Genomic DNA, 17,748 nt, shown 5'->3' with positions numbered 1-17,748 from the left:
ATTGTGATACCAGCTCTAACGTATGGAAGTGAAGCTTTGGCCTTGTTGGAGGGACGGAAGTCGAGAGTGAGAGCTGTGGAAATAAATGAGCCATTTGAGAGGAGCATGTGGGGTTACATGGAGAGACAGACTGACAAATGAGGAAGTGAAGAATCGTTGTGGTGAGGATGTGGATGTGATGGGAAGCGTTAGGAGAAACACATTGATGTCATATGGAGAGGATGGAGAGTGAGAGACTAATGAGGAGAGTGTATATGAGTGAGGTGGAGGGGGGGAGAGGGAGGGGGAGGCCAAGGATGAGATGGAGGGATGGAGAAGTACAGGAGAGAGGCGGATGTGAGCTGCGAGCAGGGCAGTGAAATGGCAGGGGACAGGGTGACATTGAGGTGATTTGTTGCTTGTTTGTGGCCAGTGGTCACCCCTTACGGGATTAAGGCGTCTGGCAATAGATAGATTGATAAAATAAAAATAAATTAAAGTAAGTATGCTATTTTATTTAAATATCTCAATATTTTACAGTACTTCCACAAATATATGCAAATGGTTTGCGCTTTGCGACATTGCACAAGCTAAATATTTGTCAGATTGAGCATTTACGCTTGCGCAAAGTAGTGAACTGTGGATTGCGAATTGCGCTTGCGCAAGGTCCTTCGTTTGCGCTGCCCACTACTGTATCTATCTATCTATCTATGTATCTGTCTATGTATGTATGTATGTATGTAATATATATATATATATATATATATATATATATATATATATATATATATGTGTGTGTGTGTGTGTGTGTGTGTGTGTGTGTGCGTTCTATACGGCTCCCCCTCACATTCCCCTCAAACTCCCCGGGTTTCCTCAGCATCGCCTCCTCCCGAGGGAAATCAAATTCCAGTAGAGATGTTTTGTACGTCGCTGTCCCTCCTTCCCTCTAAGCTCTTGCGGCCATATTCTTAAAAATAATTCTTTCCCTAAACTTTTCCTTCCCTTCGAAGAATATTTTTCTTTCCCTTCAGTATGCGTAAAGATTTCCTTGGAAGGGAAGGAAAAATGTTCAGGTTGGTAGCCCTGTTAAACTAAAATGACCCATCCTGCTGATATTTGGTATGGTGGAGCGTTAAATTTATAAACTAATGCATCAAAACACGCATATCTCGTGCTGGATAATGAAAGCACAGCACAGTTGAGACGTGGGAGGTCGCCACCACATCTATACTGTTGGTTTGTTTTCGGCAATAAATGCCATTCTGGCCAACACCGTAGCGGTGTTCACTCCTCAAGACAATATTTTGATAATAAATTATATTCGAGGAATATTATTACGCTTAATGTTGTTATTAGCAAGTGTAAAGAATCACTTGTTAACGTCCGTCTCGTGTACTCGCATGGCGCGCTCACTTGTTTTTTTCCAGCTGGAAAACATGAGCCGAACCACACGTGTGATCTTGACGGCAGATTTTCCTTTTTCGGGCAAATTAACAACCAAAATGTTTCTTGAAATGAATCCTCGTTTGACCCTGGCCATAATGTATAAGATTTGTCAGTGGCAGATCATAAAAGACTGGATGAATATCGGTGGTAGTACGTCGTCTGCTCTGTTTATGCCTGGCTAATTGTCTCAGCCGACATGGGTAACACTTTAAAAGAGACACAAATAGCGCTTAAACATTAGTATAGCGTTGTAAACCTCATCAATAAAATTACACAGTAACTTCCGTCAACATTTTAAATATTTATAAGACAATGAACCACAACAGAAAGCACAAAATTTATGAAGAAATTTTTGAAGAAAAGGGTCAAGGAATTCCTTCAAGTTCCAATAATTTCTGCTGCCCAGAGGAAAAATCTTTCTCTTCGCGCGGCTCAGGAAGCGAAGGATTTTTTAAAGAATACCAATTCAGCTAAAGATTTCCTTCCCATGCCTCTACAAGGGAAGGAAATGTTTAAGAATACGGCCGTTGGTATTTTCGTGTTACCAACGCGTACCTTATACTGAATTATATTCACCCCAGCCTTCACGACGTACTTTTTGTTATTACTGGCATTTCGTTTGTTTAGTATTGCGGTTTATCGATTCATTTGTTTGAAGCCCCAGACGTGTAAAGGGGGCTGTACAATTACGGATAGAATTATTATTATTATTATTATTATTATTTCCAGTCAAACAGTTAAAAACGTCAAAGTCACTCTTCAGAGTCGATTTTTTTTTTTTCGCCAGATTAACATATAGACATACATTATTTGTACATAGAAGAAGCTATACTAGCCAGGTTTGTTGAACCGATGGCTCTTTTACAAACCTAATAAGCTTTAAAAAATATCTTAGTTCATCTGGCTCTGACAATACAAAATTATTAATTTATGAAACAAACTTACATACAATGTATTCCTTAATTAATGTTTAAGAACACACTCATAATTTTATGTTTAACTGCCTGTTTAAAGCAGCTAATATTAGTATTAGTCTTCAGGTGATACGGTAGGCAGTTCCACATAACTGGTTCTGCACAGTATATATGACGTTTGCTGGTAAGTGTTGTAACTGCTGGGATAATGAGATTTATTTCACGGCCTCTTGTATCATGATTGACTTACGTATTGGAACATATTGCTACAGCAGTTCAGTCCATTTAGAGCCTTTGTACTGGGACTCCATATTGTAGTTACAAATCATAATAGATAGATAGATAAATAGATAGATAGACAGCTCTATGCGAGCCTGGGAATGGGAAATGAGCTTGCAAATTACACTGAGGAAAGCTGACGACAGTGGCCAGTAAGGAGCTGATGCAGTTAGTTGTCAGCAATCCACCGGTGAACAAAGCCTTAGTGACCATACACACACATACACACATACTCACACACAGGCTTCTAGAACTTTCCACCCACAAGGAACACACGTGACACACCCCTGCTACACCAGAATTTAGGAAAGAGAGCTCAGAAGGAGATAGGCGATACAACAGACAGGTCGCAGGGAGAAGGGCTTAGCAACTTGAGAGAGAGAGAGAGAGAGAGAGAGAGAGAGAGAGAGAGAGAGAGAGAGAGAGAGACAGGGAGACAGGGACTCTGCTCAACTCACTCGTGAGTGAGAGACTTGTTAATATTTCCAAGACAAATAAAAATAGTCCCATACTATTCTTTACCTCTCCTGTCAGTACATGACAAATGGGAAAGAAGATTAGCTACTTACAAAACAACTCACTTATAACCACCGCTCGCCCACAAGTCTAATATATAGAAAACTCCACTACAAGTAACTACAAAGTCCTTTATGACATTTGGTAGCAGCGAACGTATACGAACCTCGTCTACGAATCAACATTGAATCGTATATATATTTGATCAGTGTTTAAAGTATTTACACACAATGTTTTGATAAGCTTTGGTGGGTTCCAAATATCGCAATGCCAGATTTACAAAGGCATTTATCAATGTTTCGTTATCCATCGTAGTGTGGTGGAATGATAGTATGTACGCAGTTATACACTACCTGTTAGTTTACACTGATTGGGTCTGCCCAGCATGGTAAAATTCTGATCATTAGCCACCGCTGTTTTATGTCATTAAGTTTAAGTCTTGTTGCAGCCAAACGTATATTGTTTAGAATAAAAGAACACCGAAGAAAAGGTGTTGAAGTTAAAATTATACTATCGAGATCACACGTAATTATTTTCTTTTGCTGAGGGGAAAAGCATAATACACTCTATGGCTCGGACAGGCATGCTACATTTTTGAGCTATTATCAAATGATTTTTGTCGGTGTAAGAATGAATGGTCTGTGATATTATCTCTTCTTTAGTGAGCAATTCTTCATACAGAAACTCCACCCTGGCTTCTATTTATGCATTCACCCATGTGTTTGCCTGTTTGGCTGTCTGTGTACAAAATATCCCCCCCCCCAAAAAAAAAAAAAAAAAAAAAAATCTTATCGGATTCCAATGAAATATACTGACTAAGCAGGCAGTGGATCAAGGAAACCTCGTTCAGATTATTAGATGGATCCGGATTCCAATACGGGAATGAATCATAAATTATCTTTGTGTTGGCGGAGGTATACCCTCTCTGAAAAAGTGTAACAAGGCAGACAAACAGACTAACGTCGTAGAATGACAATGCGAGATCATAAACGTATTCATCTGGAAGGAAACGGCAATACGTTAGTAAATATGGTATGTAGGAGGACTGCTGGGCCTTGATAGCTGGCTGTGAAGCCTATGCTCAGAGTCGGACACATAAAAAAAAAAAAAAAAAAAAAATAATGAATTTTATTTGCAGTAACTCTGGTATGCACTCTCTGAATGATTTCTAGATTTCTCTTGTGTTTATGTTTTTGCACTTGAAGATATTAACATTTGCAACGATTTTCTTTACTTCATTTACATTTTTATTCATTATTAAAAACAAACAAACATAAGAATTGAGGATAACTACAGAAGGCCGCATGGCACAGGGAAGGCAGCTCTTTTAAGACTTTGGCTAGACTTTTAGAACATCTCAGAGAACAGTTTTCTTTAGTACATTATTCTTTACGGTGCAACACTCCACTTTGGCTTCCTTATTAACACTTTCCTGCTCATAGTTCTCGTTTCTGTGGAGATCTTCACATTCAAAGTACTGTAGTATCTTTCTCCCTTCCTTGCCAATACTTTTCTCTGAAGTATAGTTTTATACTCTCATACTTTACCAATTATCCCTTTCTTGTTAATGCTTTTCTCTCACACTTTACCAATTATCTCTTTCTTGTTAATGCTTTCTCTCTCTCTCTCTCTCTCTCTCTCTCTCTCTCTCTCTCTATATATATATATATATATATATATATATATATATATATATATATATATATATATATATATTATTCTCTGTAACACTTCATCCTACCTTAATTTTTGTTAATTTCTTGGCAGTAGATTTCCTTGTAATACAGATCTTAACACTGTCACTTTATCTTTGCTTCCCACATATCCTTTTCTTATCAATAATTTTCACAAATGTACAGTTTTATGCGTTACAGCACTTTGTTTTGGCTTCCCATTTATTCCTTTTTCACCAACCCAGTCACCCACCACCAACGCCGACACCAATGGAAACAGAACGATAAATGTTGTGTCAATATTGTAGTCGTTACATTTTTCATGTAGCGGCCACAGAGTACATCCTGCGACACACACACACACACACACACACACACACACACACACACACACACACACACACACACACACACACACACACACACACACACACACACACACACACACACACACCGCTCGCTGGCGCAGTGGTAACGTTCTCGCTTGCCATCTGGTAGACGGGAGTTCGCGCCTCGCTCAGGTTGCGAAAAAGTTTCACTGAAGAAGTGGGTGGTTACTGTCCCCCTTGAGCAAGGGGACGGGTGGTGTGTGAAGGTCACAGCCTTGCCCTTAGATCGGACTATATGAGCTCTCAGCTCCCTTCCGGGAGGGTAAAATGCTGACGATCACGACCATCAAGTGATCCTGACCGACCCGGTGAATTACACACACACACACACACACACAATTCCGTTAACTGTCAAGTAAATAAAGGTAAGGTGCAACCGTTATTTCCATCGATGTATTATCCATTTATTTGACACTGTCTACTTCTCTTGTTTCAGCCTCATGAATGTTGGCCACTTACTTACGTTCACCTGGCTCTTAACTGAACCTCGTGGAGCTATATTTCATTATCTTATTCACTCTTTCTCTCAACCAGTTTGTGACCTCCATCTTTTCATCTTCCATCTCACCATCCAGTAACTACTCTACCTCCTCCTCCTCGTCCCCCTCCTCTTTCAGCTCCTCCTTCTCCTCCCATCATCATCATCATCATCATCATCAGCAGCAGCAGCACCACCACCACCACCACCACCACCACCACCACCACCACCATTATCATAATCATTCTTCACCTTCTCCACCTCCTCCTCTCTCAGAAGAAGGTATGAACTGGATGGAGAAGGAAATATACGAGTATCATTTCTCGGGAGTCTTCTCCTTTCCCCCGTTGAGTAATAGTCAATTTGGGACCAGAAAAAAGAGGAAGAGGAAGAGAGAGATGAGGAGAGGGGATGAAGGAAACAGAAGATTGAGGGTAGGTGAGAAGAGAGAAGAAAATACATTGATGATGGTAATGATATTAACGATGACAATGACGATGATGATGATGATGATGATGTCTTCTCACTTTTGTCCTTTCCATTCCTCTACCAATTCCCAGTTCGTTCTCTCACCACGGTGCTCATTCAACTCTCCCCTTTTTTGCCATGTCTCCTTCACTCTTTTCTTCCCTCTAACTCTTCCCTCTCCCACCTCGCTTCTCTTCCTCCCACCCCTGATTTTCGTTTAACCTCTCACTTTCCTTCTCCTGCCCCCTTTATCTTTCTAACCTTCCCACCTCTCTCCGGTCCTTCCTTGCATGTTTTCTCTCTTCTTGCTTCACATTTTCCCTCATTCTCATTATTCTTCCCTATCATTCGCTCCCATTCAACTCTTGGCTTTTTCGCCCTTCATAGTATCACATCGTATCTCCCTCAGTCTTCCTCATTTTTTCCCCTCTCAATTTCCCACCTTTTTCCAACCTTCCCCCCTCTCACCGTCTCCTCTTGTTACCTCTCTTCCCTCATATTGCTGTTTATCTTCTCGCCAAAATATACAGCCAAATTAGAATCTCGTCTCCTTTTCCTCTTGTCTTCTTCACGTCCACATTGGTAACCATGTCTCTGTCACACGGTATCACTAACCTCCCGTCGGAATCTCTGCCTTAATCTAAATTACACTCCTGTCTCACTTTCTTTTCCTCTGTATCCATCTGACTCGTCACCGACACCTTTCATCTTTCTCTTTCACAATACCTCATTCCACATCTCTCTCTCTCTCTCTCTCTCTCTCTCTCTCTCTCTCTCTCTCTCTCTCCACCTATTTGATAAGCTTCCCAGTTATACTGCTTTATGTTTTATGTTCTCTTTTATTCCTGCTCTTACGATTTCACTCGTTCCATCTCCTTATACTCTCCTCTTATTTGATATTTACCTTATTCATCTTTCACTAACTCCACGACTCTCTCTCCTTATGTCTCCCTCTTGTTCTTTCATTTCCCCACTCTCCATCCCTCTCTCCCACTCCTACTTTCTCCCTCCCCCTCACTTCCACCTCTCCCACATCTCATGGCTTTGTCTCCCTCTCTTCCTCCCTCTATTCTCAAGCCTGTCTTGTTGACTTCCTCATATATTTTCCTAGATCTTCCTCTTCCTCTTTCCACCCCTCTTCCTGCCACCTATTTACTTTCTACCCCTTGTTGCCTCGACACATATTTCTTCCTTGTCTTATTTCTTACGTTTTTGCACTCACACCTGCCTAACAAATTTCCCCTTCTTCATACACTAAGCAGTCTAATTCTTCCTCCTGTTATCTATCCATGTTCATTACTCAGCCTGCCACCTAACTCATTCTCTGAATCGTGCTGCCTATCGTGTATTGTTTAATATAGCACCTGTTTTTTCCCTTTAAAGTGTCACTCTTCTCACAACACTCTGCCGTAAATCGTCCTCCTATTATTTCTTCCTATATCACCCTCTGGCACCACCTATTCCCATTCCCTGCCCCGTAACTCACTTTCTTCCCTTCGTTACCACCACATCGCCTCCCTTTTCACTTTCCTTAGTCGCCTGGAAAGCATATCTTGCCGTCTATCCCATGCTCGCTCACTATTTTCCTTAAGTGATCCTTGTACCAATTTAGATTACTTTTCTTAAAACGGTTTTCATTATTCGTATTTTTAATACCATACTTGCCATTTCTTGTGCGGCATTTCCCATCAACTATCTTTTGCTTTGCTAAGCTGCGTGTACTGTACTTGTTTCCTATACTATATGTTCAAGAGTCTGATATTGCTTTCTGTGGAAATAAACCTGAACATTGGTTATACTCAAGCCTGATTATTCCGACATCTATGTCCCAGTAATGTCATATGTTAGAGGTCAAGGACTGAATCAAGTAAAAAAATTCTGATCCGATTATGAACATACTTTTACGCTGGGCTGAGGAACAGAAATGAATGAAATGACACGTTCTGAGATTAATCGGTCGGAGGTAAAGATCACAGGGCAATGTCAGAGATCCGGCCTTCAACTCATTTTTGGTTCGATTTGAGTAAAACTTGGTGGAAAAGTTCAGGGTCAGTCAAGGATGATTTTTTTTTTTTTTTTTTTTTTTAAATATATATTTTCAGAATATTTGGTCAACAGTCAGTGTTATAAAATAAGGTCTACCTAAATACTTGGTAAGGATGAAGGAACTTGATTTGGGGGTAAGAGGTCGAAGGCATGGCAAAGGGAAGGGTCAAATATTAGGCTTTAAGACTTCTCCATACAATTAGTGAGCAGCTGTTGTGTCCAAGACAGCTGGTCAGCTGAGCAACACTTATGTTTTGCGTTTGTACTGAATGACACTCTTTTAATAATTCTGGGTGAAGAAGTTGCATTCTGTATTTGTATAGAAGAGACCGTAACCCTTTGATGACAACATAAATCTTTACCATGTTATTGTTGTTACCGGCAGACATTTTTAATCATTTAAGGAGTGGCGTATCTTTGTTCATTCATTCATTCATCATTTGTTTGCAGATTAAAAAAAAAAAAATCGAATAAAAGCAATCTTAATAAAGTTGCTTACGACGAAATAATTCCGGCTAACCCTTGCTACTGCCAAAAACTCATATATACCGTAGAAGAGGGGTCTTTGTATTGAAAGTGTTCTGAATATTACTTCAGTTATTATTATGTTTACACGACCGAACGACAGAACCTAAACAAAGTCTCTAAGCGGTAGCAGAAATGAAACATAAGAGACGCCATTGTTCTAAAAAGACCAAATACCATTCAACCTCACACCAGTTGAACAATATATGGTTATATACAATCGTGGGTGACACCAAGAATGAAATGTAGAATCTGTGATGGTAATGAAGGATTAACATTATGATTATAATAATTTGACATTAAGAACAACAATGCATTATAACAGTTTATGGCAACACATTACATAATTATCTACCAAATTGACTACACCATTACCGGGTTCCATTTTATAAAGGAAGAAGGATCAGTCACCATATCAAAAAACAAAAACAAAAAAACAGCATGAACTTCACCTTGTCTATTGTTAGCCTCCTTGATACAGACTGCGATGAAACTGGCGCGATGCTTCATTTGCATGATAAGGATCAGAAACAGATGGGTTGTGTCTGGACCACGTATCCCAGGACTCCATGACAACATAGTAGTCTATGTTATAATACATACCGTGTATGTTACGAATGCATAATATTTTGCAGGTGAATAGCATGGAAGTGTTTCGAATCCAAGTTCAGTAAGTTCCTCACCATCCGCCTCGTAGCTCGGTACCAACTACCACTCACGATTGTTCCTTCCCCTGCCCTCTCTCTATCCCTGACTTCGACTTCCTTCCACCGAGATGTGGGGGGGGGGGGTTACAGAAACTTTGGTGCATGGGTGTACTTGTAAACTCTCTAAGTACACTAGAATGCTCTGTATAATAAGCAAAGGCTCTTTATTTAGTCATTTCCTATTGCGCAGTCTGTCTGTCCACCATCCAACCCTCTACTGCCCCATCAGGGGCATACGAATCCCGGGGAAAAGCTACCGTATTTTCTTCTCACACTGGAGAACTAGGGTGACCAGTCAAAATTTTTTACTGGTTATGCGATTACCACACAAGGTCGTAAAGGCTAGTCAAGTCTACCAGTGCATTTGATTCGGTACTAAGATTAGCGTCACGTCAAGGTTGCACTGTATTAAGTGAATGGACGGTGCGAGTCCTCGCAAAAAAATCTTGGTATGATTTCTAAATGCACCAATATGTAATGATGAGTTAAATAGTGAAATCAATGACCACTCTTTTTGTCATCATATTTCATACATTATTATATACAGTATAATACGTTTAAACTGTAAACAGACGTCGTGAAAATCAAGAGAAAAGTCATAATGTGAGCTGCCTTTCGACCCAGCTCCCTCCCTGTCATTATCCTGACATCATTACCCAAATGTTGTCATCACACTATTCTCTCTCTCTCTCTCTGTATAGTGATAACTCGCATGGTTACAGAAGGGAAAGAAATAGATATGCTAGTGAGAGTACCCCGGTGTTTGAAACGCAGAAAATGCACAGTGATAACTCGTATGGTTACAGAAAGGAAAGAAATAGATATGCTAGTGAGAGACATAAAACAGGGTGTTACAATTGCGGCGAATTCAATCATATTCAAAGAAATTGTAGGTTTGACCACAAACTCTTATGTGGCAACTGTCAACGTTTAGTTCATAAGAGCCGCTTATGTCAACAGTATAGGGCGTAGGATGATGGCGAAGAAGCATCTGCCGTTGTTGAAATAAAGGAGTTAAAAAGGATTTGCTAACTGTTGAACACATAAATGCACAATCACTGATATCGAGTTTCGACGAGGTGAAGTTATTGACAATAGATAGAAAAATCGATGTTTTATGTATAAGTGAAACATGGCTTCAAGCAAACACCCCAGACGGCTGTGTAGAAATTCCTAATTACAAGATTTTTAGATGCGACAATGGTCGAGGAGCCGGGGTATGCACATATGTCCATAGTACCCTCAATCCCTCTGTCATTAACCTAGATGTGCCAAGGCCGACAGGCGTGGAGGATGTATGGGTAAAGATACAGTGTAGGAAGTGGCCGGCCATCATCATTGGTTGTGTATATAGACATCCTAAGGCTTTAGCCACATCATTTGACTACATTCAAGACGTTTTTAGGATGGTATGTTTGCGTGACAAAAGTGTCTTTATCCTAGGTGATTTTAATGATGACATAATGACAACGGGCAATAAAATCAGTAAGATAATAAAAAATAACAAGTTGACACAAATAATAGATCAACCCACAAGAACAACATCAACATCAGCTACATTACTAGACCTTATAATAACTAATAAACCTGACGTCATTCTATCACAAGATGTAGTTCCTCAAGTCATAGCTGACCATGATCTAGTATCTGTTGTTTTAAATGTAAGAAAACCTAGAAAACTGCCTGTGGTAAAACTTTTCGTAATTTGAAGAACTATGATAAAGACACTTTCTGCTCGCTCCTCCTTGACAATGTTCATAATATGAATGATATATTTTTAACTGACAATGTCAACAAACAAGTAGACATTTTTAATGACGTTTTTATTAATTGTCTTAATATGTGTGCCCCTTTTGTAACTAGAGCAGTGAAAGGAAAACCAACACCATGGATGAATGACGATATCCGTGAGGCAATGGAGGAACGTAATAACTTACAAAGAGAGCTTAAAATCGACACAAGTAATTCACGGTTACGGGAACGTTACAAGATAGCCAAGAAACAGGTAAAGCAACTAATTAATAAAACTAGGACAGATCACTACCACGACCGTCTTAAAGACAGTAAAAGGAACACTTCGGCCACATGGAACGTCATTAAAGAAATTATCCCTAGTCAGAAAAATAAACACAATGCCTATAATTTTGATAATTTAAGTGAGAAAGCCGAAGAGTTCAATAATTTCTTTTCTAGTGTTGGAGAATCCACTTTTAAACGCTCACAGAAAGAACTAACTAATGAAGGTAAATCTGTCGTCCAACTACCTCACTCTAATATCAATATTGTCTCTTCTTTTAGACCAGAACCAGTAGATACTAACACCGTTATATTAACAGTCAAAGATCTTAATGCAACCAGCTCTGTTGGCTCTGATGGTATAGGGTTACTGTTTCTCCGGGACGCGCTATGTGTCATAGTTCCTTTCCTCACGTGTATAGTCAACACATCCTTGGTGACGGGAGTGTTCCCTGAGACCTGGAAGCACGCACTGGTTGTCCCGATATACAAAAATGGTGACTGACAGTGTGAATAAATATAGACCCGTATCTATACTACCCATCATATCTAAAGTACTGGAAAAAATTGTTGCTAAACAGCTGTCATTTTACTTAGAATCCAACAATTTATTGTCTAAGAGTCAACATGGCTTTCGACCCAAATTATCTACTGAGACGGCCCTTACTACCGTCACAGATAAATTATATGAAAATATGGACAACAAGAAAGTATCCTTGTTAACTTTGTGTGACCTCTCCAAGGCATTTGATACTGTTAACCATAATATCCTTCTAAATAAATGCTCTTTATTAAATATTGATTGCTTTTGGTTCGATAATTATTTGAAGAATAGAAGTATGTCAGTTCGTCTCGAAAACAACATATCTAAAAAGAAAATTATTAGCTATGGGGTCCCACAAGGCTCGATCCTTGGTCCAATTTTATTTGGCATCTATGTAAATGACTTACATGCACACGTTGACTGTTTCATGATACAATATGCTGATGATACACAATTTTTGCACTCGGGAACTATAGAAGATCTTAATCAAATCATTAAAGACACTGAGGACACTCATGTTAAATGTCGAGATTATTTTCTAAAGAATGGTTTGATGTTCAACTCCTCTAAAACTCAATGTATTTTTATAGGAACTCGTCAGCTGTTATCTAACATTCCACCAAACACAACGATAAATTTTAATGGGAACATCATATACCCAAGCAAACATGTGAAAAACTTAGGAGTCTATATTGACCGTTTTATGCTTTTTGACGGCCACATTAATGAGTTAAATAAAAAAGCTATGGGTATTTTAATGTATATCAGTAGAATAGGTGACAGCTTAGATAAACAAACCAGAGTCATTGTTGTACAGACACTCGTTCTAAGCTTAATTGAGTATTGCATTAGCATATGGGGGACTACAAGTGACACGGTAATATCTAGTGTGCAGAAATTGCAAAATTTTGCAGCAAGGGTAGCAGTGGGAGGAGTAAAGAAATATAACCATATATCTCCATCTTTCAAGGAACTGAAATGGCTAAGATTAAAGCAGAAACATGTATTTGACGTAGGTGTAACTATTTTTAAAGTTTTACGAGGATTTTATCCAGACTGGTTTTTACCATTAAGCAGTACACAAGCTGTCACCAGCAGCATCACCAGACAGAGGCACAGCTTGTATGTGCCGCGCACTAAGACACACAGTGGAGACAGGCGCACTGCTGTACTTGGAGTCAAGCTGTGGAACGCCCTCCCGCCCTCCCTCACACACGCGCCCTCTCTTAACACTTTTAAAGCTAGACTTAAGGAATTTCTGCTAACAAATAATGTTTAAGTTAGACTTAGGTTTTTATTGTCATCTTTTTAAAAAATTTACTCTCTAGTATGTCTCTTTTACTTTATACTTTTATCTTACTTTATTTTATTTTATTTTATTTTTACGTTTTTGTGTATGTGTATGTGTGTCTCTTTTATTTTAACTTTTTACCTTTGAGGTTTAGTGGTAAACAATTGATCAAATTTTATATTACCACATATAATAATTGTAGGAGACTTATGCATCTGTAAGTATTGTAATTCGTGTACCTATTGTAATTACTGAATATTCATTGTAATTTGTGTAATAACCACTTTGGTGGATAATAAAAAATCTGAATCTGAATCTCTCTCTCTCTCTCTCTCTCTCTCTCTCTCTCTCTCTCTCTCTCTCTCTCTCATGCATGTATACATGCATGACTGTATGTACTGTATTTGTGTGTATATTTTGTTGTGTGTCCGACTCTGGGCATAGGCTTTAAAACCCTTTCTCAAGGCCCAGTAGTCCTCCTACATACAACACAGCTCCACATGTCACAACGTCGGCGCCAACACCCACCGTCCATTTTGAATACGAGTACATGTCATGGCTGCCTCATACAGCACTTGTGTATTGGTAGTAGCAGGGGCAACTTTACAACAAGTCGGCTAGATCAGTAGAGTCTGTGTTAATGAAATTCAAATTCTTAAACTGTTCCTTGCCCCAGCCGGGATTCAAACCTTGGTCCATTAGGACTGCGGGGCACCTCTCTACCGATTGTGTATGTGTGGATGGATGGACAAATGTATCCATTTATCTCTGTGTCTGGTTTGCTTGTGTGTTCCAGTAGTGACCTATCCTGGTGCTTGTATGAACAGAGTAACACTACTGTATGTATCCACTAACATTAACGCCTGACCACCTCACTGGGATCGTTGGGTCTGTGTGATATTTGTATCTTTATAACTCTCTCATCATACCATCATCCCTCCTTGGTATTTTGCCTCCAATTCTCCTTCATTTAACTCTGTTTTCTCTTACTATTCTCCATCTCCGGACCTCTCCTTGTAGTCAACTAAGAATATGGGATTTGTTATACTTCATTTACTTCATCGTTTTAGTCTCCAGTTATCGCTAACCTAGAGTGAGAGAGAGAGAGAGAGAGAAAGACTCATCTCTGCTACACACACACACACACACACACACACACACACACACACACACGCCGACCCTCACCCTACTTAAGCTGCTACGTTTTTCCCTCCGTCAATGAAGAGGTCAACATCAGAACCTGACTTTAATTAAGACAGCTGGTGAGGAGGGGAGGAAAGAGAGAGGGAGAGAGTAACGAGGTGAAGTTACCTTTACAATATTTGGTCTCAGCAAGAGGGATGATTGATAAAGTAGGAAAGGCTGGAGTATTTTCATTATGCATTACCATAAAATGTGATAACCAGTATCATATTAACCCTTTCTGACCGTACAGGCCTAAGGTTAGTCGTTGTCCTGAACGGTTAATGGTAACCTATGCTTCTGACAGCGTTTTATATTACAGAAAAAACATCTGTTCTCATCTTGGACACGAAAAGGAGGACTCGAAAGTATAGAAACAAAAAAGAAAAAAAATACATACAGTTGTATTGGAAAATACAGCACGGACAGGAGCAGGCTCACCACCGGATCTGATAAATAAAGCAGAAATATGTGGACGATCCCAGTTCACCCTGGGTCCATTACTTCTGGCTTCCTACCCCTCTCGCGATGTACAGTAGCTTAGTGTGTGCTGGATGAACAAGGCATGAAAATGTTTGCTTTGTCCTTGCTGAGAAAATCCTTGTTTCAGCACAGATCTGACCGTTGGTGTATTTGTGACTGGACGTACAGGATGCCTTCATATCATGACGTCTTGCCAGCCCAGCTTTAATGGATGTAAATTGAAACTCTTCCCGATGGAAATAGAAATATGGTTATTTTCTTCTGATTTCGCCAAAGTTTCAGCGATATTCCTGATGTAGCTATATTACAGCGGTATTTTGCATACACTCCTCCCTTACCTCTCCATATTTTGGTAAAGCATGAATTTACATTTTTTGTTTACAATAACTCGCATGTGACTGCAGTTGTGCTTGAACTGCGATATAAGGTTAGGTTATCAGAGGATAAGTTAACTGATTTTATTTTATTTTTTTTACCCTCCAGCTGCCATTACAAGGTGGGCACATCTTCCTCACTGATATGGCAACTGAATTTATAGTATGGGTCAAAGCGCTAGAGCTACTTTGAACAGTGTGCTTAAGGGGAGACAACTCTTCCATTTCTCCTTGCCAGTAGCCACTGAGTAAGTCGAGGGAAGTGAAAACAATGTTATTCTAGCCAAGTGATTCCAGTTAATCTGTTAAGACTGGTAATGGGAATTGATCGGGTACCCTGACAGTTTACTTTACGACAGTCAACTACGGGTGTACATTCACATTCCTTCTTGGGGACAAGGAAAAGCTGACTTACGGACTGACGGAGTGTTCAGTGATGTCCTGATGTAGCATATCCCCGTAATATCTCGTCAGATTCTTTTCCTAAGCTATAGGGTAATCTATATGCCGGGACATAAAGTGGTTGAGTACCGGGAATCAAATAAATGTACATAATCAAACTTGTCTCCTTCATAGGTTCACCAGATGAGGCAACAACATCTCTATGAGACTGTGAAAGCTTAATAAATTGTTCTTTACATAGAGAGAGAGAGAGAGTGAGAGAGAGAGAGAGAGAGAGAGAGAGAGAGAGAGAGAGAGAGAGAGAGAGAGAGAGAGAGAGAGAGAGAGAGAGAAGTCGCCCGGATTTACTTGAAAGGTGAGATCAGCTGAAGGAGTCGTAGCAGAATCCGTAGAATTTTTAATGGTATCTATACCAGGCAAATTATCATCATCCTTAGCAGTAAGTTAATGGTATGTCCTGGCACACCTTTACGGTCGATGAGTTCACAAGGAAATCGCAAATCTGTGTACCGCTTTTAAGATTAAGTGGGTCATTTGTAACATTTGATAGTAACAATAACACAAATTATCTCCAAAACGAACACAATGCTGACTCGTATGTTAAACCATTCACACAACACGTCTCAGGTACCGTTAATACATTCACTCCTTTTGCACCTACAACACGGACAGAGACTTTCGTGAATTCGTGAGGCAACAAAATTGTGCACCATTTTGTCACTGCTCGTTTCATGTCTGGTTGTTGCAAAATGTCAGCCAGACTATTTGAGATAATTAAATGAGACCTAGATGAGTCAACCATTGTGTCACTGTTAAAGGTGTCATGAGATACTGCTACTAAAATATCCTCATTACTCTCTATTGGTGGCTGTGGAGTTACAGTAGACTGTGTGATCGAATTTACCTGTGAAAGGACAGGGTGTCGGCAATTCATGCCTGATACATGAAGTCCCTTTACTATAATACTGTAATACCACAAGCAGGTATCAGTTCAACAGAATGTTGAGCCATGGTGTCAATACCAATCAAAACATCTGCAGGAAACCGGAGTTTGAGTAGGGCATAAAATTCAGCTGTGAAAGACTTTGTTAAGTCATAGAGTTGTGTTTCATGAGTTACCTTGCCCTTCACATAAAATTCTGAGCAGTAAACACCACAGAGACGAATGTCAGACAGCTCAAGGCTCCAAACCTGTTTGATCCTTCCTTCAACACTGTTTAGGGAGGACTCAGATTCTAGTTTCACCATAGACCCAGAGTCCATAATATAATGATGTAGGGACTCCTTCACAATTTCATTAGATAACTACACTTAAGTGAGCCAGGGGACCAATCTGGCGTATGGGGACCTCAGAGTTTTGTATCGTTATGGCGGATTCTGTTGGTTCTGGCGTGTGTTTTCCTTCTGCTGTGTATTGGCAAGGGCACGGCATTCGCTAGTGGAATGATAAAGGCTTTTATGATATGTACCGTACTTATTCCTGATTGTACAGTGTCATGTATGACATTTGTCTTGGAAATATTAACAAGTCTCTCACACGGAACGAGTATAAGTCCCGGGTAGCTACCTCCCTGTCTCGCTATCTGTCTCTCTCACTCAAATCGCTAAGCCCTTCTCCCGTGACCTGTCTCTAGGCTCGCTTGTCGCCTTCTCTGTTGCCTCTTCTGTGGCTAATCTCTGTCTGAGCTCTCTTTCCTAAATTCTGGTGTAGCAGGGGTGTGTCACGTGTGTTCCTCGTGGATGGACTAGGTCTTTGTTCACGAGAGGACTGCTGACAGCTAACTGCATCATCTCCTTACTGGCCGCTGTCGTCAGCTTTCCTCAGTGTAAGCATGTTTAGCCCTGCTCGATTCTCGCAGACACAACACCTCTCATCATCTGACTCCCTGCTTCTATCTCTCTCTATCTATCTATTTATTATGTAGTCCTACATCTGCTCGGTCGCGCGAAAATGGCGTACCATCGACATTTAATAGTTATAATATATTAATACATACTACATACACATTATAATGAACTTATAAGCTAATTAAGTG

This window comes from Coenobita brevimanus, chromosome 109, assembly GCF_032717465.1.
Source record: "Coenobita brevimanus isolate Jiangsu-jjx chromosome 109, ASM3271746v2, whole genome shotgun sequence".
In the NCBI taxonomy this organism is placed as follows: domain Eukaryota; kingdom Metazoa; phylum Arthropoda; class Malacostraca; order Decapoda; family Coenobitidae; genus Coenobita; species Coenobita brevimanus.
Note: the sequence above shows the minus strand (reverse complement) of the source record.